Genomic DNA, 14,098 nt, shown 5'->3' on the forward strand with positions numbered 1-14,098 from the left:
ACTGCAACCTCCACCTCCAGGATTTAAGCGATTCTCCTGCCCCAGGCTTCTGAGTAACTGGGACTACAGGCATGTGCCACTATGCCTGGCTAATTTTTGTATTTTCAGTAGAGATCGGGTTTCACCATGTTGACCAGTCTGGTCTAGAACTCCTGACTTCAGGTGATCTTCTGGCCTTGGCCTCCCAAAGTGCTGGGATTATAGGCGTAAGCCACCGCTCCTGGCCTGCTCGCTTGTTTTATAGATGGTGGCTGAGGCTCAGGGGTGTGGAACGTTCCCACATTACTGTAATACTCACAGCAATATGATAATGTTATCACGTTATTACATCATGGTGGGGCCAAAATGGGATGGCAGGGACTGGGCATGAGGCAGGAGACAAGGATGAGACGGGCTGGTTTTTCCACATCAGCCCAGAATGAATCAAAGCAATGTATATTTATTGATCGTGAGCTTATCTGGGTGCCCGAGCCCCCTCCCAAACCCCAGCAGTAGGAGAAAAGTGACTAGGAGAACAAAGGCAGATGTTTCTCCAGCTACCCTCTCAGGTCAGAGGGAGAACTGGATGGAATCCATCACTTGGAGCCCACTTCCTTCTGGCCTCACCACAAGGGGCCACATCCAGATGGAGAAAATGGTTACGAGGGTCGCACATTTGCATACATTTGCATGTGTTTGCATATTCACACAGAACATGCAGCTCATTCTCAGGCAATTTTCAAGTAAATGCGATTATTGCCACCTTCAGGTTGTCATGGATAGATTTTGCTATTCTCACTTTCGTTCTCACCCACCCACGGTCTCTGGGCCCTGATACAGGATGAGCCAGTGTGTGCGTGTTGGGGAAGGGGATACGTGAAGGCGCAGGAGCACCAGCACCAGGGAGAGGTGGCACCCAGGGCCAGGCACAAGGGCAGCACAGCAGCCTTGCCTTAGCCTGAATCCTCAAAGCACGCCATGCCGGCTGCTAGGTGACATCTGCTGTGTTCCTGCTAACAACTATGCTGATTGGAATGGACATTCTCAGCAAGTTACACGCTTTTTCACTGGTGAGGTGGCAGTGCAAGACAAAAATCTCTTTGGCACACAGGACAGTGGGCAGATGATGAGCATTATATGAATATAAGCTGTGAAGTCAAATATCAAGCTCCCAGTCCCTTGAGAATCTTTTCCTCTAGAGTGTATTACCCCCCAATCCACCTTTTGTTATAAAACCTGCTTTCCTACTATTTGGCTCACAATAGGTTCTTCCCAACAGCCTTTCAATGGTTCAGGGGCTCAAAAGGCCCAGAGGGGAGCCTGTTTGTTCTTGCAGGCTGCCAGACAGTGGGCAGGCACAGCTCTGTGCATGGAGAACACAGAAAATAAAGAACAAGCCTGATCGTTGCTGTTCTGCCTGGCACTGAGAGGAGAGTCTCAGAAGCAACAGGATGTCAGGGTGTTCCTTCTTTGAGTTATTAAGTCAGAGAAAAGACTCCCCTGACTGATGATTCCTGTGAGTTTGAATACTCAGATAGCATATGAGTCAAATAAGAGAACTGTTTTACCAATCATAGATTCAAACTTCTCCTGTATGAATTTGCTGATCAACTAATCAACAAATACCTTCTGCGTGCCTCAGCCAAGCTAAGTAGCTGAACTCTAGTAGGCATTCAGTAAACACGTGTTAATTTAATTCACTGCAGTGTAGATATTGTACTGTTACTGTGGAATTCAGAAGTTAAAAACATATAGAACTTGGCTTCTAGGAACTCAGAGTCTATAAAATTTTTAATACTTGAAATATTTTATTAATAATAATATAATAGAAGGAATATAACACAGTTGTCTTAGTCTGTTCACACTGCTGTAACAAAATGCCATAGACCGGGTGGCTTATGAACAACAAACATCCATTTCCCCTGCTGGAAAGTCCTAGATCAAAGTGCTGGCAGATTTGGCATCTGGTGAGGGCCAGTTTCCTGGTTCTTAGACAGTTGTCTTCTTTCATGTCCTCACGTGGCAGAAGGGACAAAGGGAGTCTCTGGGGTCTCTTTTATAATGGCACTTAAGCCTTCATGACCTAATCTTGCTCCAAAGGCCCCACCTCTTAACCATTATATTGGGGGTTAGGATTTCAACATATGAATTTTGATGGGACACGAACATTCACTCTTAGAGCAGTCATTAAAAACAAAGGCACTGAAGTTAGACACCAAAGTTCAATTCAGCTGTGCAACCTGAGACAAGTCATAGAATTTCTCTGAATTTTAGTTTCCACTGAAAGTAGACCAACAGCATCTTTTACATTGGGTTATTTGGAGCATTAAATTGACTGACTACAGAACTTAACACATTGCCTGGCACTGAGTAAGCCTTCAAGATGTTAGCTAAAATTTAAGAAAGGCATAATTAAGTACCAAAATACATGATTTAAAGTTGTACGATTTTTAAAATTAGAAAGAACCTTAAAAACTCTCTAATCCAGTGTTTTCCAAATAATGGTCTGTGGATTGTTGCCAATTTGTGACTTTCCTTTTTTTTTTAACCAGTCTGTAGCAAAATGGAATACAGAAAGGCAATGTGGCGGTAAGCTATTCTTTCCTTGCTGTTCAGTTTCGTTTCTTTCAGTGAGCTGACAAAAGGCAGGTGGTAAAATTGTTAATCCCATGTAAGTTCTCCATTTATTGTTGTTGTTGTTTTGCTCATGAAATGTAGAAGTCTGAGAACCACTGCTTTAATAGACTAACTTTCTCATCAGTGGAGTCACTTTATGTGTCATCCTCTTGGCTCCATTTGAACAGGGTCAGGGTGCTGAAAAGTTATTTATACTTTAGAGTTCAGATAGAGCTAGGAGGACAAGCCTAACCCCTCTTCTACATGATTGTCTTTCAGATCTTTGAAGACACCAACTGTAAGGGAGCTTGCTATAGTGGGCAGAGTCTTTGGCTTATACTCAGTTCCAGTTCTGCTACCATCTTTATTTCCTCCTCTGAACTTTTGTTAAATGGGCTAGGAGCATCTACTGGTGAAGAATGTTGTTGGGATCAAGGAAAATACTGCATGTGAAAGCACTTTGTAAACAGTGAATTGCCATGCAAATGTTATACCTGTGGTTTTGTTGTTATTGTTGTTGTTTGAGATGGAGTTTCGTTCTTGTTGCCCAGTCTAGAGTGCAATGGCACGACTTTGGCTCACTGCAGCCTCCGCCTCCTGGGTTGGAGTGATTCTTCTGCCTCAGCCTCCAGAGTAGTTGGGATTACAGGCGTCTGCTGCCACACCTGGCTCTTTTTTTTTTTTTTTTTTTTTTGTTATTTTTAGCAGAGATGGGGTTTCACCATGTTAGTCAGACTGGTCTCAAACTCCTGACCTCAGGTGATCCACCCACCTCAGTCTCCCAAAGTGCTGGGATTACAGGCATGAGCCACCGCACCCGACCTACACTTATAGTGATAAGACAGCCCCATTTCCACCAAGAGATCTCCACACAGCACAGTACCTATTGTTTACCATCAGTTTTTACTTCTCTGGACATGGGTGGAGTAATGATTAATCAATACTCTCCACAAAACATGATACCCAGAACTGAGCATGAACTTCAGATCTAGTTGGTAACATGGAGTAAAATGGGACAAAGCACTGGCCTGCATGGTCTTTAGGGTCTTGGCTTTTGTGATATTTCTTCTTTATGCCTTCTGACCTGAGCTCTCTACTTTTATGCTACAATCACAGCACGTATGTGTCTTGTTTCCCTTTTCGCTGGTTAATATCTTCAAAATCCTAAGACAGCTAATATTTTAGAGCAACTGGAAGCTTTGCCTTCTTAATTTGGCTTAAAGACTACAATTCTTAATCTACATTTTCCAACTTAAAACCTCTCTGGAGAACATTGCAACAATGTAAGAGTTTATTAGGGCTGCCTTTTCTTTGCCATGTTTCCATTTTACCACCTCCATTGTATTCTATCGTTTCTTCTTCTTTTTACATGGAATATTCCCTTTGAAAGCTATTTGAAACTATATTTTGCCAAAGGCCTATGCATTCTTCTCTAACTTGCCATACAATGTCCTGAGGAGTATCGTGAAATAGTTAGAAGGAGATCATAGAGGTTAAGAGTGTCAGCTCTTGGACACACTTATTTAGATTAAAATCCCAACTCTGCTACTTATTGGGTTTTTGGCCTTGGGTCAGTGACTTAACCACTTAGTTTCTTAGATCTTTCATCTGTAACAAGAAGATAAATATGACATCTACTTCGCCATGCTCTTCTGAGGAATCGGTTTGTTAATCTATGCAAAAGTGCTGAGCATAGTTCCTGGCACATAGTGAATCCTCAGTGTATCATGAGCATTAATCTTATTATTGTCCTTACAGAACCATGTGAACTTTTGGATCTGCTCTTCCATGTTCTCCTCCTTATATCTTTTGTGTAAGCCTTTATTCAATCTGAGCTCATCAAAGAGCTCTTTATGAAGCCCCGTGGGTTTTGTTAGCTGCCTTCTCCTTTTTTTATCAGGATGACTCATGATTATTTTATTTGAATTTCATTTCTTAGAAGGGCCCATCCTGTTAGAGGGTGGAGCTCCATTATTAATTTTGCATCATGGGTCACAAGATCATAATCTTTTGCTCTGAGCTATTAGACATTTGTTCTGGTGTCTGGGATATACTGATCTAAATATTTTAGTTAATTTATTCATGCATTGCTTGTTTCCCAAAAGGAGTTGAGATGGTTGCCACATTTTATTATAATAAGGGGCTACCCTATCATTTATTATCAGTTTTCGGAAATGTCACAGTCACTTTCCTCCCAGTTTCTTGTAATACACACATCATTCTACAGGTCTTCCTTACTGCTCATAATTAAGCCTTGACTAGCAGTTTCCTCTCATTACTTTTTTGCCTACTGAGAGATGAAGTTGTCAGCAAGGCCAGGCAAATATTCATCAGATGTTCTGCATGAGACTTCCAGCAGATGTCCTGCTAGTTGAAGTCCCTCGTCACCACTAGATCTTGCCTCTTTGCCAATTTTTGCAATTCAGAGAAAAGCAACGAGAAAGATATCTGTCTACCAATTGCACATGCGCGTGCTTTATCTCCTCTGTAAGAATAAGAGTTCCTGGAAAACTCTCTATAGTAAACGCCTTTCATACATGCCTAGGGCTCTGTTAGATTATTATTATTTTTAAAATAAATTGTTATCTAGACTGTAAGATAATTGCTTAACATGAAGCTCTCTTGAAAGAAATAACTGTTAAAGACCTTTTGGGATTTGATTCTGTGTACTGTCGGTCGGTCTGAGTACCTGCCACCCTTCCACAAAGTGTGCCCCTCCTCCAGAAACCTGAGGGAAAATGTAAAATACCCTTACTCCTTGTAGACTTCCTATCAAAGACATTTAACTGACTTAAATCATCACACCTCTGGCTGGCCATTCAGCCAGTCTGAACTGTTGGTTGTTGGTTTGCTAGATAATATTTCTTTTTCTTTTTCTTTTTTGAGAAAGAGGCTCGCTCTATTGCCCATGCTGCAGTGCAATGGCATGATCTCAGCTCACTGCAACCCTCGCCTCCCAGGTTCAAGCAATTCTCCTGCCTCAGCCTCACAAGTAGCTGGGACTACAGGCGCCCACCACCACACCCCGTTAATTTTTTGTATTTTTAGTAGAGATGGGGTTTCACCGTGTTGACCAGGATGGTCTCAAACTCTTGACCTCAGGTGATCCGCCGGCCTCGGTCTCTCAAAGTGCTGGGATTACAGGCGTGAGCCACCGCGCCCAGCCTGCTAAACACATTTCTATGTATTTTTTTTTTTTTTTTTTGAGACGGAGTCTCGCTCTGTCGCCCAGGCTGGAGTACAGTGGCCGGATCTCAGCTCACTGCAAGATCCGCCTCCCAGATTTTCGCCATTCTCCTGCCTCAGCCTCCAGAGTAGCTGGGACTACAGGTGCCCTGCCACCTCGCCCGGCTAGTTTTTTGTATTTTTTTTAAGTAGAGACGGGGTTTCACCGTGTTAGCCAGGATGGTCTCGATCTCCTGACCTCGTGATCCGCCCGTCTCGGCCTCCCAAAGTGCTGGGATTACAGGCTTGAGCCACCGCGCCCGGCCATTTCTATGTATCTTTCATCTGCATAGTAATTCTTGGTGCTTCATCTAGGAGGCACCCTCCTAGGAGGGATCAGAAAAGAACCCTCAGAAAAGGGTGGCTCTTTGCCATACTAATAATCAAGGTTAAATTGTATATAACTTTCCTGAGGGAAGAGGTCAGCACTCTGATTTACTCCAGCTATCAAAGGAAGTCAGTGAAATACAGTAAAACAATTACTTATTGAGCATCTACTTTGTGTCAGACACTGTTGTTAGGATAAAAAATACAAAGATGAATAAGATCTCCCCTTCTGTCAAAAAGCTCACAGATACGGTGGAAACAGGCATATAAATAGATTATTGCAACACAGTGTGGTTAGTACAGTGATGGAGATATTGGTCTGCTTATTACAAGTCACAGAGTGAAGGCACGCAGCCCAGCCAGAGAGGAGTGGGGGAAGACCTGCTTGTCAGGTGGCTTCATGTCAGCAAGTGATGCCAAACTAAGTCTTAAAGCTTCATAAGAACACCCTTGTAAATGAATGCCATCCAGTTTCGTTTTTATTGGATAAATATCATTTTGGTGTAAAATGAACCCTTATTTCCGCTCACTGGGAAAATGATCAGCCTTTGGGTTTAAAGGCTGGACAGGGGAAATTGTTGGTAGCTGTGGTTGGCCTATGCAATCACATGTAAATAGGCTTTGGGGCAAATATCTGGTTCCCAGTAGACCAACACCCCTATTATGTAAGGAAGCTGGAATCAGCTCTTGTTGGGAGAGGTCTGAGAGGATCTCAGGGAAACACAGGAGAAAAAAAGCTGTTAGGGTCCTGAGTCCCTGAAGAAGCCATTTAAAGAGCTAGGCACTACACTGGACCAGAAGAGGTAAAGGTTGGTGGACAAGAGAGCAGGCTGCTTGGAAGCAGTGCCTACACTAGAGGATCATTCCAGCAGTGGCTTCTAGGGACAACCTGCCCAGACGGGCAGCTGGCCAGTCAACATCTCGAGCTCCGACCATTCCTGTTCTCTAGGGATACAGTTATTGCATGCAATCCGATCTCTGCCTCAGTTATGTATCAATTCTTCAGTCAATGCAATGGATCCCGTTATATCATGGATTCTGTGATTTGACTCACTCAAATAATGCTCCTGGACATACTAAGACTTCAGAAAATCCCTGGTCACCTAATAGGGTAATGGAAAAATTGTTTTGAATTATTTTCTATCACCATCTAGTGAATAAAGAGCTAAAAATAAACCTCTTCTCAGGAGCCAGACTGAAGCAACGTAAAGACAGAGGGAAGGGGATACCTCTGTTACCAAAGGACAAATAGGACCTAGGCAGGTGAGCTGAGAATACAGGTGGGGACTTCAGAGAGAGGTGAGAATGTGAGCCAGAAGAGGCAGGAAAAATATCACAGTGGAGCAGAGAATGGCAAGCAGGTCTGTATTGTCATAGCTTGAAGTGGGAGGTGGGGAGTGACAGGGGAGGCTCGCAGGCAGTAGGCAATGGAGAACTTTGTAGAACAAGTTAGGGAGCATGCATTTCATCTGGTAGGCAAAGTGGACTCGTAGGAAAGTTTTAAGCAGAGAAATGTAATGATATAGTTTGTTTCTTAAATATCATACCTAGATCACTTTGGAGGTTTTAGAGACAAAGGACTTGGGAGAGCAAACTGGGAAACTGCTATAATTGGCCAGATAAGATATGAAATGGCCTGAACTAGAAAAGTGATGGTAGAGTTGGGGAGAAGAGGATGGATCAGAGGAATATAGAAGTAGAAAAATTAGCAGAACGTAAATCAAGGAGGGCAGAGGAAGGAGAGGATCGTCAAGGATGGTGCTTTGGGTAAAAAGGTGTTTGCACAGTCTGCCACATAATGGGCATTTGATAAATATTTATACAAGTACAGTTCCCTGTCGTGATGATTGCTTTTCTGTTATTACTACTGAGTGTTGCTAAAATGAGAATTCTAGTTTCAGCTTACTCACTGTGTGATCTTGGGAAAGTCATACTGTCTCTTCTATAAAATGAGAGGCTTTGACTACATAATTTCTAAAGTCCTTCCCATTTTTTACTTTTCTGGCAAAATATTGTGGACCAATATTGGAAACATATTATAAAGCTGATGACAATGTTTTCATAGGTAGATGTACTCCAGACTTCAAACAACCAACTTAAAATGAATTTTTGGAAGAACATTCTAATTTGAGGACTGCCAGTACTCTCTTACCTCATTTCCATTTTCCCCCTGCAGGTATAATTTCTTCATGAGTGTAAGTCTTGCTTGTCCAAAAAAGCTTAAGAGACTATGACGTATGTTTTGGATCTCCTATAATGGTATATATGGTATAGTGCCAGGTACATTTCATCATTCAAAATTTACTTGAGTTGAATTCAATTATGTCTCTCTGCAGGGGCTTGATCCTAAATACTTCAAGTATACAGTCATTTATTCTTCTCTTCAATCAGCAGATACTTATAGAGTGCATACCCAGGTGCAAACTGAATAAGACAACAGTTCACTCAAGGAGTGAAGAGTGTAGCAGAGTAAATAAGATATTTATGTAGGAAGCCATAATGTGTGCTGGGAAGTGAACGATGGTATGGGCTCTTATATGGACTCTTATGGATACTATAAAGTGAGGTGGCTGTTAAAAGAAGACAGTAATTATTTCCAGCGAAAAGACTGAAGGCAGATGTCTCTGGGAGATATTATAATGGCTTGTGCCCTACACTGAAAATTATGTAGCTATTAGCACTGTCTACTGGTCATTAAGATGAAGACTTAGAAATGAATGGCTGAGCACTGGGGTGTACTCTCACTAGGAGGCAGAGTTGGGCTGGAATGAAGCTCATCAGACCAGTCAATGGTGAAATTCCAGCCCTTGGCTTCACAGGGAAAGCACAGTGTGTGGAGAGATCACTAGACTTGAAATTAGAATGCCTAGGGTCCATTCTCATGACCCAATTTTCTGAATTGCATGCCCTTTGACAATCAGTGCAACTGGTCTTATCCTCCAGTTGCTTCATCTGAAGGGTCACTGGAAATGCCTGTTTAGCTTTGTGAAGATCAATGGATATGATAGTTGTAATTAACGTTGTAGCTGATGGTCACTGAGTGCTTGCTATGGGCTGTGCAACTGTCTGAAACACTTCAATGTATTAATTCATTTACTCCTCACAATAAACCTATTAAGCAGATACTCTTGTATCCCTTTTTCATAGTAAATAACACTGGAGTGCCAGTAACTATCCCAAGGTCATGCAGGTAGGAAGCAGTGAAGAAGGTATCAAACCCCGTTCGCCAGGCTCTTGAGCCCACTCTCTCATCATTATGCCCTATTGCCTGTCTTCTAGCATGACACTTTGTAAACTGTATATGATATCTAATAGGAACAATAATATTGCTCTAATGAAGTACACCGGTTGGTCCAGACTAAAGGTAAATAGAGACAGCAGCATAGTTTAATAGGAAAAGATGCACATTATATTATATAAAGCTTAAAAATTGGAACCAGTTCTCTTATAGTAGCTTCTGGATATGTTGTCTGCCCAGGAGATTAAATTACAAATGATATAATTTACAGAAAATTTTAGCACTTGAAGGAAACATAGTGATTATGTAGCCTAGCCTTTTCATTGTGCTGTTAAAGATACGCCCCAGAAGTTTAAGTGACGTGACTAAGGTCACACATTTGGCAAAGTGGAGAACCAAAAACTATTTAGTAATTTTAGAATTTAGAATTAAAGGAGTGGGATGTTAGTCAGGTGCACAAAATTACCTTCCTCTTTTAGCCTTCTGTCTCGTCACCAACCATTCCTACTTGGTGGCCTCATGTACTTGGAAAAAGGCCGCATGATCTTTCTTGCCCCACTCAATGTCTTAGACACCCTGCTTCCTTTGCTTGCATCCCACCACTACTTCCCTCATCCTATTTACTGCAGCAAATCGCTCCTTAGTTGATGAGATTGTGTTTGTCAACCTTAAAAGCCCTACCTATCCTGAATGGTTTGTCATTGTCTGCCTTTAAAATCCTTCCTCTTTCTCTTCCTCTATTCTCTAAATAGTGATGGGGCTAAGTTATACCCAAAGCTCATTTTTCAAAATATTTCCTCAGTACTTTGCAGAAAACACCAAACAAAAATGCCATTTTAAAAGAGGTGTATTTTGGCCGGGCGCGGTGGCTCAAGCCTGTAATCCCAGCACTTTGGGAGGCCGAGACGGGCGGATCACGAGGTCAGGAGATCGAGACCATCCTGGCTAACAGGGTGAAACCCCGTCTCTATTAAGAAATACAAAAAACTAGCCGGGCGAGGTGGCGGGCGCCTGTAGTCCCAGCTACTCGGGAGGCTGAGGCCGGAGAATGCCGTGAACCCGGGAGGCGGAGCTTGCAGTGAGCTGAGATCCGGCCACTGTACTCCAGCCTGGGTGACAGAGCGAGACTCCGTCTCAAAAAAAAAAAAAAAATAAAAAATAAAAAATAAAAGAGGTGTATTTTTTCTTTTAGAATGTAAGCTCCTCAAGAGCAGGGACAAAGTTTTCTGTATATTCTATTGTGCCTACTACACTGTAATTGCTCAGTAAATACTGATGATAGGAAAAAAAAGGTATGCTATAAAGTTTCTGTTGATTGATAAGTTGACCTTCTCCTGTCAAAGTATATTTCTCCACAATTGAATTGCTTCTCTAAGTTAATGCTAGAGACATACACTCTTGATTTGTAATGCTTCCTGTAGAAGATATCATCAAGTAAAACTTTATTGCTCTATTTGTATTCTATCAGTTGCATTATGCCATACAAAGTCTAAGAATGTATCTTTTTTTTTTACATTCACATTTAAAGGTAGCTACTTCCTCCCAATGTATAAGAAGAAAACGTATCCACTATGAGTAGACTGTTGTTTTTCTGTTACAGTTGTTCAAAATATTTGTCTTTTTTAGACCAGGAAATTTGAGCCTCTTATAAGCACTCTTGAATACTCTGCATTTCAGAGGCCAGGAAACCTCTATTAATGTACTGGGCTCCAGGGTTCTGTCACTTTGGTCTCTGTTAAATGAGTGAAGCCAATCTGATAAACTAATTTAAGCTGTGTTCCTAGCTGTTAGTGGCTTTCTGTGCGATTCAGATAAGATGTGTGCTTTGACAGGGGCTTTCAGAAATAGATTTTAGGGTTTTGGGATAGAGCCCCTGTAGAGATAGGAACTTGGGGAGAGGCTTATAAAATGAAGCAATAATAAATTGAAAATAATAACAACATCACAAGCAAAACTGGTATCTATGAAATGCTTGCTCTGTGCCAGGAATGTTGTGCTTTCTGAATGGGATTGCCCTAAATGTTCTTTGAGGGCATCAAAGATCAAACTTATTTTAATTATTTTCTGTTTTCGGAGTACCTATAAATGCAAGCTGGAGACAAGACTGGGTCACATAGGGCTTCAGGATGTATACGTGGTATTATATTTTCTCAAGGCATTTTGAATTTGGGAGAAAAGGAAACCTTATTTTTAGGTGAACTAGGCTAAACATAGGCCTAAATCTTTCTTACAGGAGCCAAACATTAAGTTTAGAAGCAAACTTTTACTTCATTAACTAGTCAATGATTTGACTCTGTAACCAGATCTTCATTATACATTTTCAAGATACCAGTCATCGAGAAGGATATGTTCAAAAGAAGGCCAATCCCTTCTCTGGATGAGAGGCTATCCTGGCTCAGTCCTGGATATGCCTGAGATCAGGGAGGTATTGGTTTTTGCCCATGAGTGCCTGGGCTGCGGGCCCATTTCCACACACAAAGAGAATCAAAGGCGTAGAGAAATGTGTTTAGTTCAATGACAGGGCTAAGGCCCACAGCTACAATTTAGTCAGGACATTGCCCTTTGGCTGCCGCTCAGTGCCCACAAATTCAGGATGTTGGCACAGAAACAGGTGGTGTCCATCTGGGCTGGTGAAAGCACATGATCTTCTCTTAACATGTGATGAAGCTGGCGCCCAGAGCAGCTCCCAAACAGCAGGCTCTGGGGCCGCCTTCACTGCTGATTACATTTCCACTCCACTGCATAAGGTGAGAGCAGTTACGCCTCCGAAGGCCGTGCCCCAGGACCCACTTGCTTTCCCCTTCACTTCTCAGCTCCACCCCTCCCCCACAGCTGTTTCAGAGGACAAAGACACTTTATTGCAATATGCAAAGCTCTCAGGATGCAAACTATATCTGGATTAACAACTATAAGTACAGTTTTATTACTTCAGCTTGGCATTTGCTGACACAGAAAGCAAGTCTTTATTGTCATCCCCATCCTGCTTCCCAGTTTTAACTTTTGTTCTCCTCCCATCCAACTCCAATTCCAGAGTTATTTTCTTTGCTTCCTCAGGTTACTGAGGAGAAAATATCCTTTCTATTTGCCCTCAGGTCCACACTTCATTTTAAAGCCAAAGCTATCACCCTGACTACTGGATTCCAATCTGATGAGTGCTTAGTTACTACCCCAAGATTTCGATGAACAAGCTGATAAATGGCACATGTTTGAGAAAGTTTTAGGGGTCTGGCAAGCACAAAGGAGTCAACTCTTGATTAGATGAGAAAGCTAACTATGCAAAAGAAGGTGGGCAGTCTTTGTCATTTTTCATTGGTCACATCCCCCCTGAAATGTTGTTTGAATGCAAGGAACATTATCAAACCAGCATGTATGGAGAAGTTAGGAACAAGAATAATGAAGGTGGGGAAACTATAACTAGATCATTTAAAAATATTTATTGAAGACCTTATAATAATGACAGCAACAGGCATTTTTGAATGCTACTATGTGCCCATCATTATGCTAAACACTTTCTATGAACTACCTAATTTAATGTGCACAATGAATATTTGCGATATGAATGACTGTTATCCACTTAAAGACAAGACTATCAAGGCTATGGAAATTATGTGGCTCGCTCTGTGATAGTTTGCATACTATAGCGTGATCCAGGACTTGAACTCATGGAGTCTAACTTTAAACCTACAGGCTTAGCACCAGGTGCAGGGTCACATGTTTTATACTTGACATTCAAAAAAATTAATAAACAAGACAAATAGTGTGTCTGCACTTATGGAATTTACAGTCTAATAGTAGTGAAAAATAAATAATTGTCATGTTATGGTAAGGACCATGAAAAGCTCATGGCTTATTCCTGTGATGGAACATCAGTGGTCATTTTCCTTTCTCTTTTTCCTCTCACCAACCTGTACATAAATATCAAATTAATCTTCCTAAGAAAATGGTCCTTCATGTTCACAAGGCTGCAATAACCGAAACCTTCCTCAATTGAAACATGCTTATAAGGAAGAACTGAAAGGACTAAGGAAGTCTAGTCTAGAAAAGAGAAGACTCAGGAACACAGTTATTTTTTCATATAGTCAAGGAGCAAGTAATCAATGATTCAAAGAATTCTTCTGTAGCCTAGAGCACCTACTATGTGCCAGGGTGTGTGCTTGGTGCTGAAGATACTAAGAAGAATCATAAAAATGCTAAGAAGTCCAAAAGTCAAACATGAGAATCACTACTTATTAAACTAATTGATTTGCAGACATGAGGGAGAGATCAATGATCTCTTTGAGAGAAGTACGTGAAGAGATATGCTAAGCAAAGAGAATCATGGAACCACTAAGAGACAGGCAACTGGGAGATAAGTTGATTTAGAGTATCTTAAGCAAATAAGTAATCAAACAACACTATTTTCGTTACTGGTGATTCATTGAGGAGGGAGAAAAGGTTTAGGTTTTTAAGTCAGTCAGTCCAGGCTCTGAATTCTGCCCCAGTTGCTTGCTAGCTATTGATTTTGGCAAGAAACATAAACTTTATGAGCAGATATTTCCTCATTTGTAAACATGAAAATAATAATACACATAACAAAGAAGTAAATGACAGATGTGATAATCACTTCTGAACATAGGAAAAAGCAGTAAGTCATTGTTAGCTTCATTCACTCTTTTATTCAATGTCACAGAGACTTGAATGGGAAAGTCATGTCAAATGCTGAAGTTGAAGTAC

At 41.5% G+C, this 14,098-nt stretch overlaps 1 long non-coding RNA gene across 1 annotated transcript; it reads left to right on the forward strand.

The window, feature by feature from the left end:
- Nucleotides 1–5,994: 5,994 nt before the first annotated feature.
- On the forward strand, nt 5,995–13,762 carry LOC116270043. Its single transcript, XR_004177928.1, has 2 exons — nt 5,995–10,230; nt 10,560–13,762. It is a non-coding gene; the product is annotated as an uncharacterized LOC116270043 (long non-coding RNA).
- Nucleotides 13,763–14,098: the final 336 nt, after the last annotated feature.

The sequence above is a fragment of the Papio anubis genome, chromosome 1, assembly GCF_008728515.1.
Source record: "Papio anubis isolate 15944 chromosome 1, Panubis1.0, whole genome shotgun sequence".
Classification (NCBI taxonomy): domain Eukaryota; kingdom Metazoa; phylum Chordata; class Mammalia; order Primates; family Cercopithecidae; genus Papio; species Papio anubis.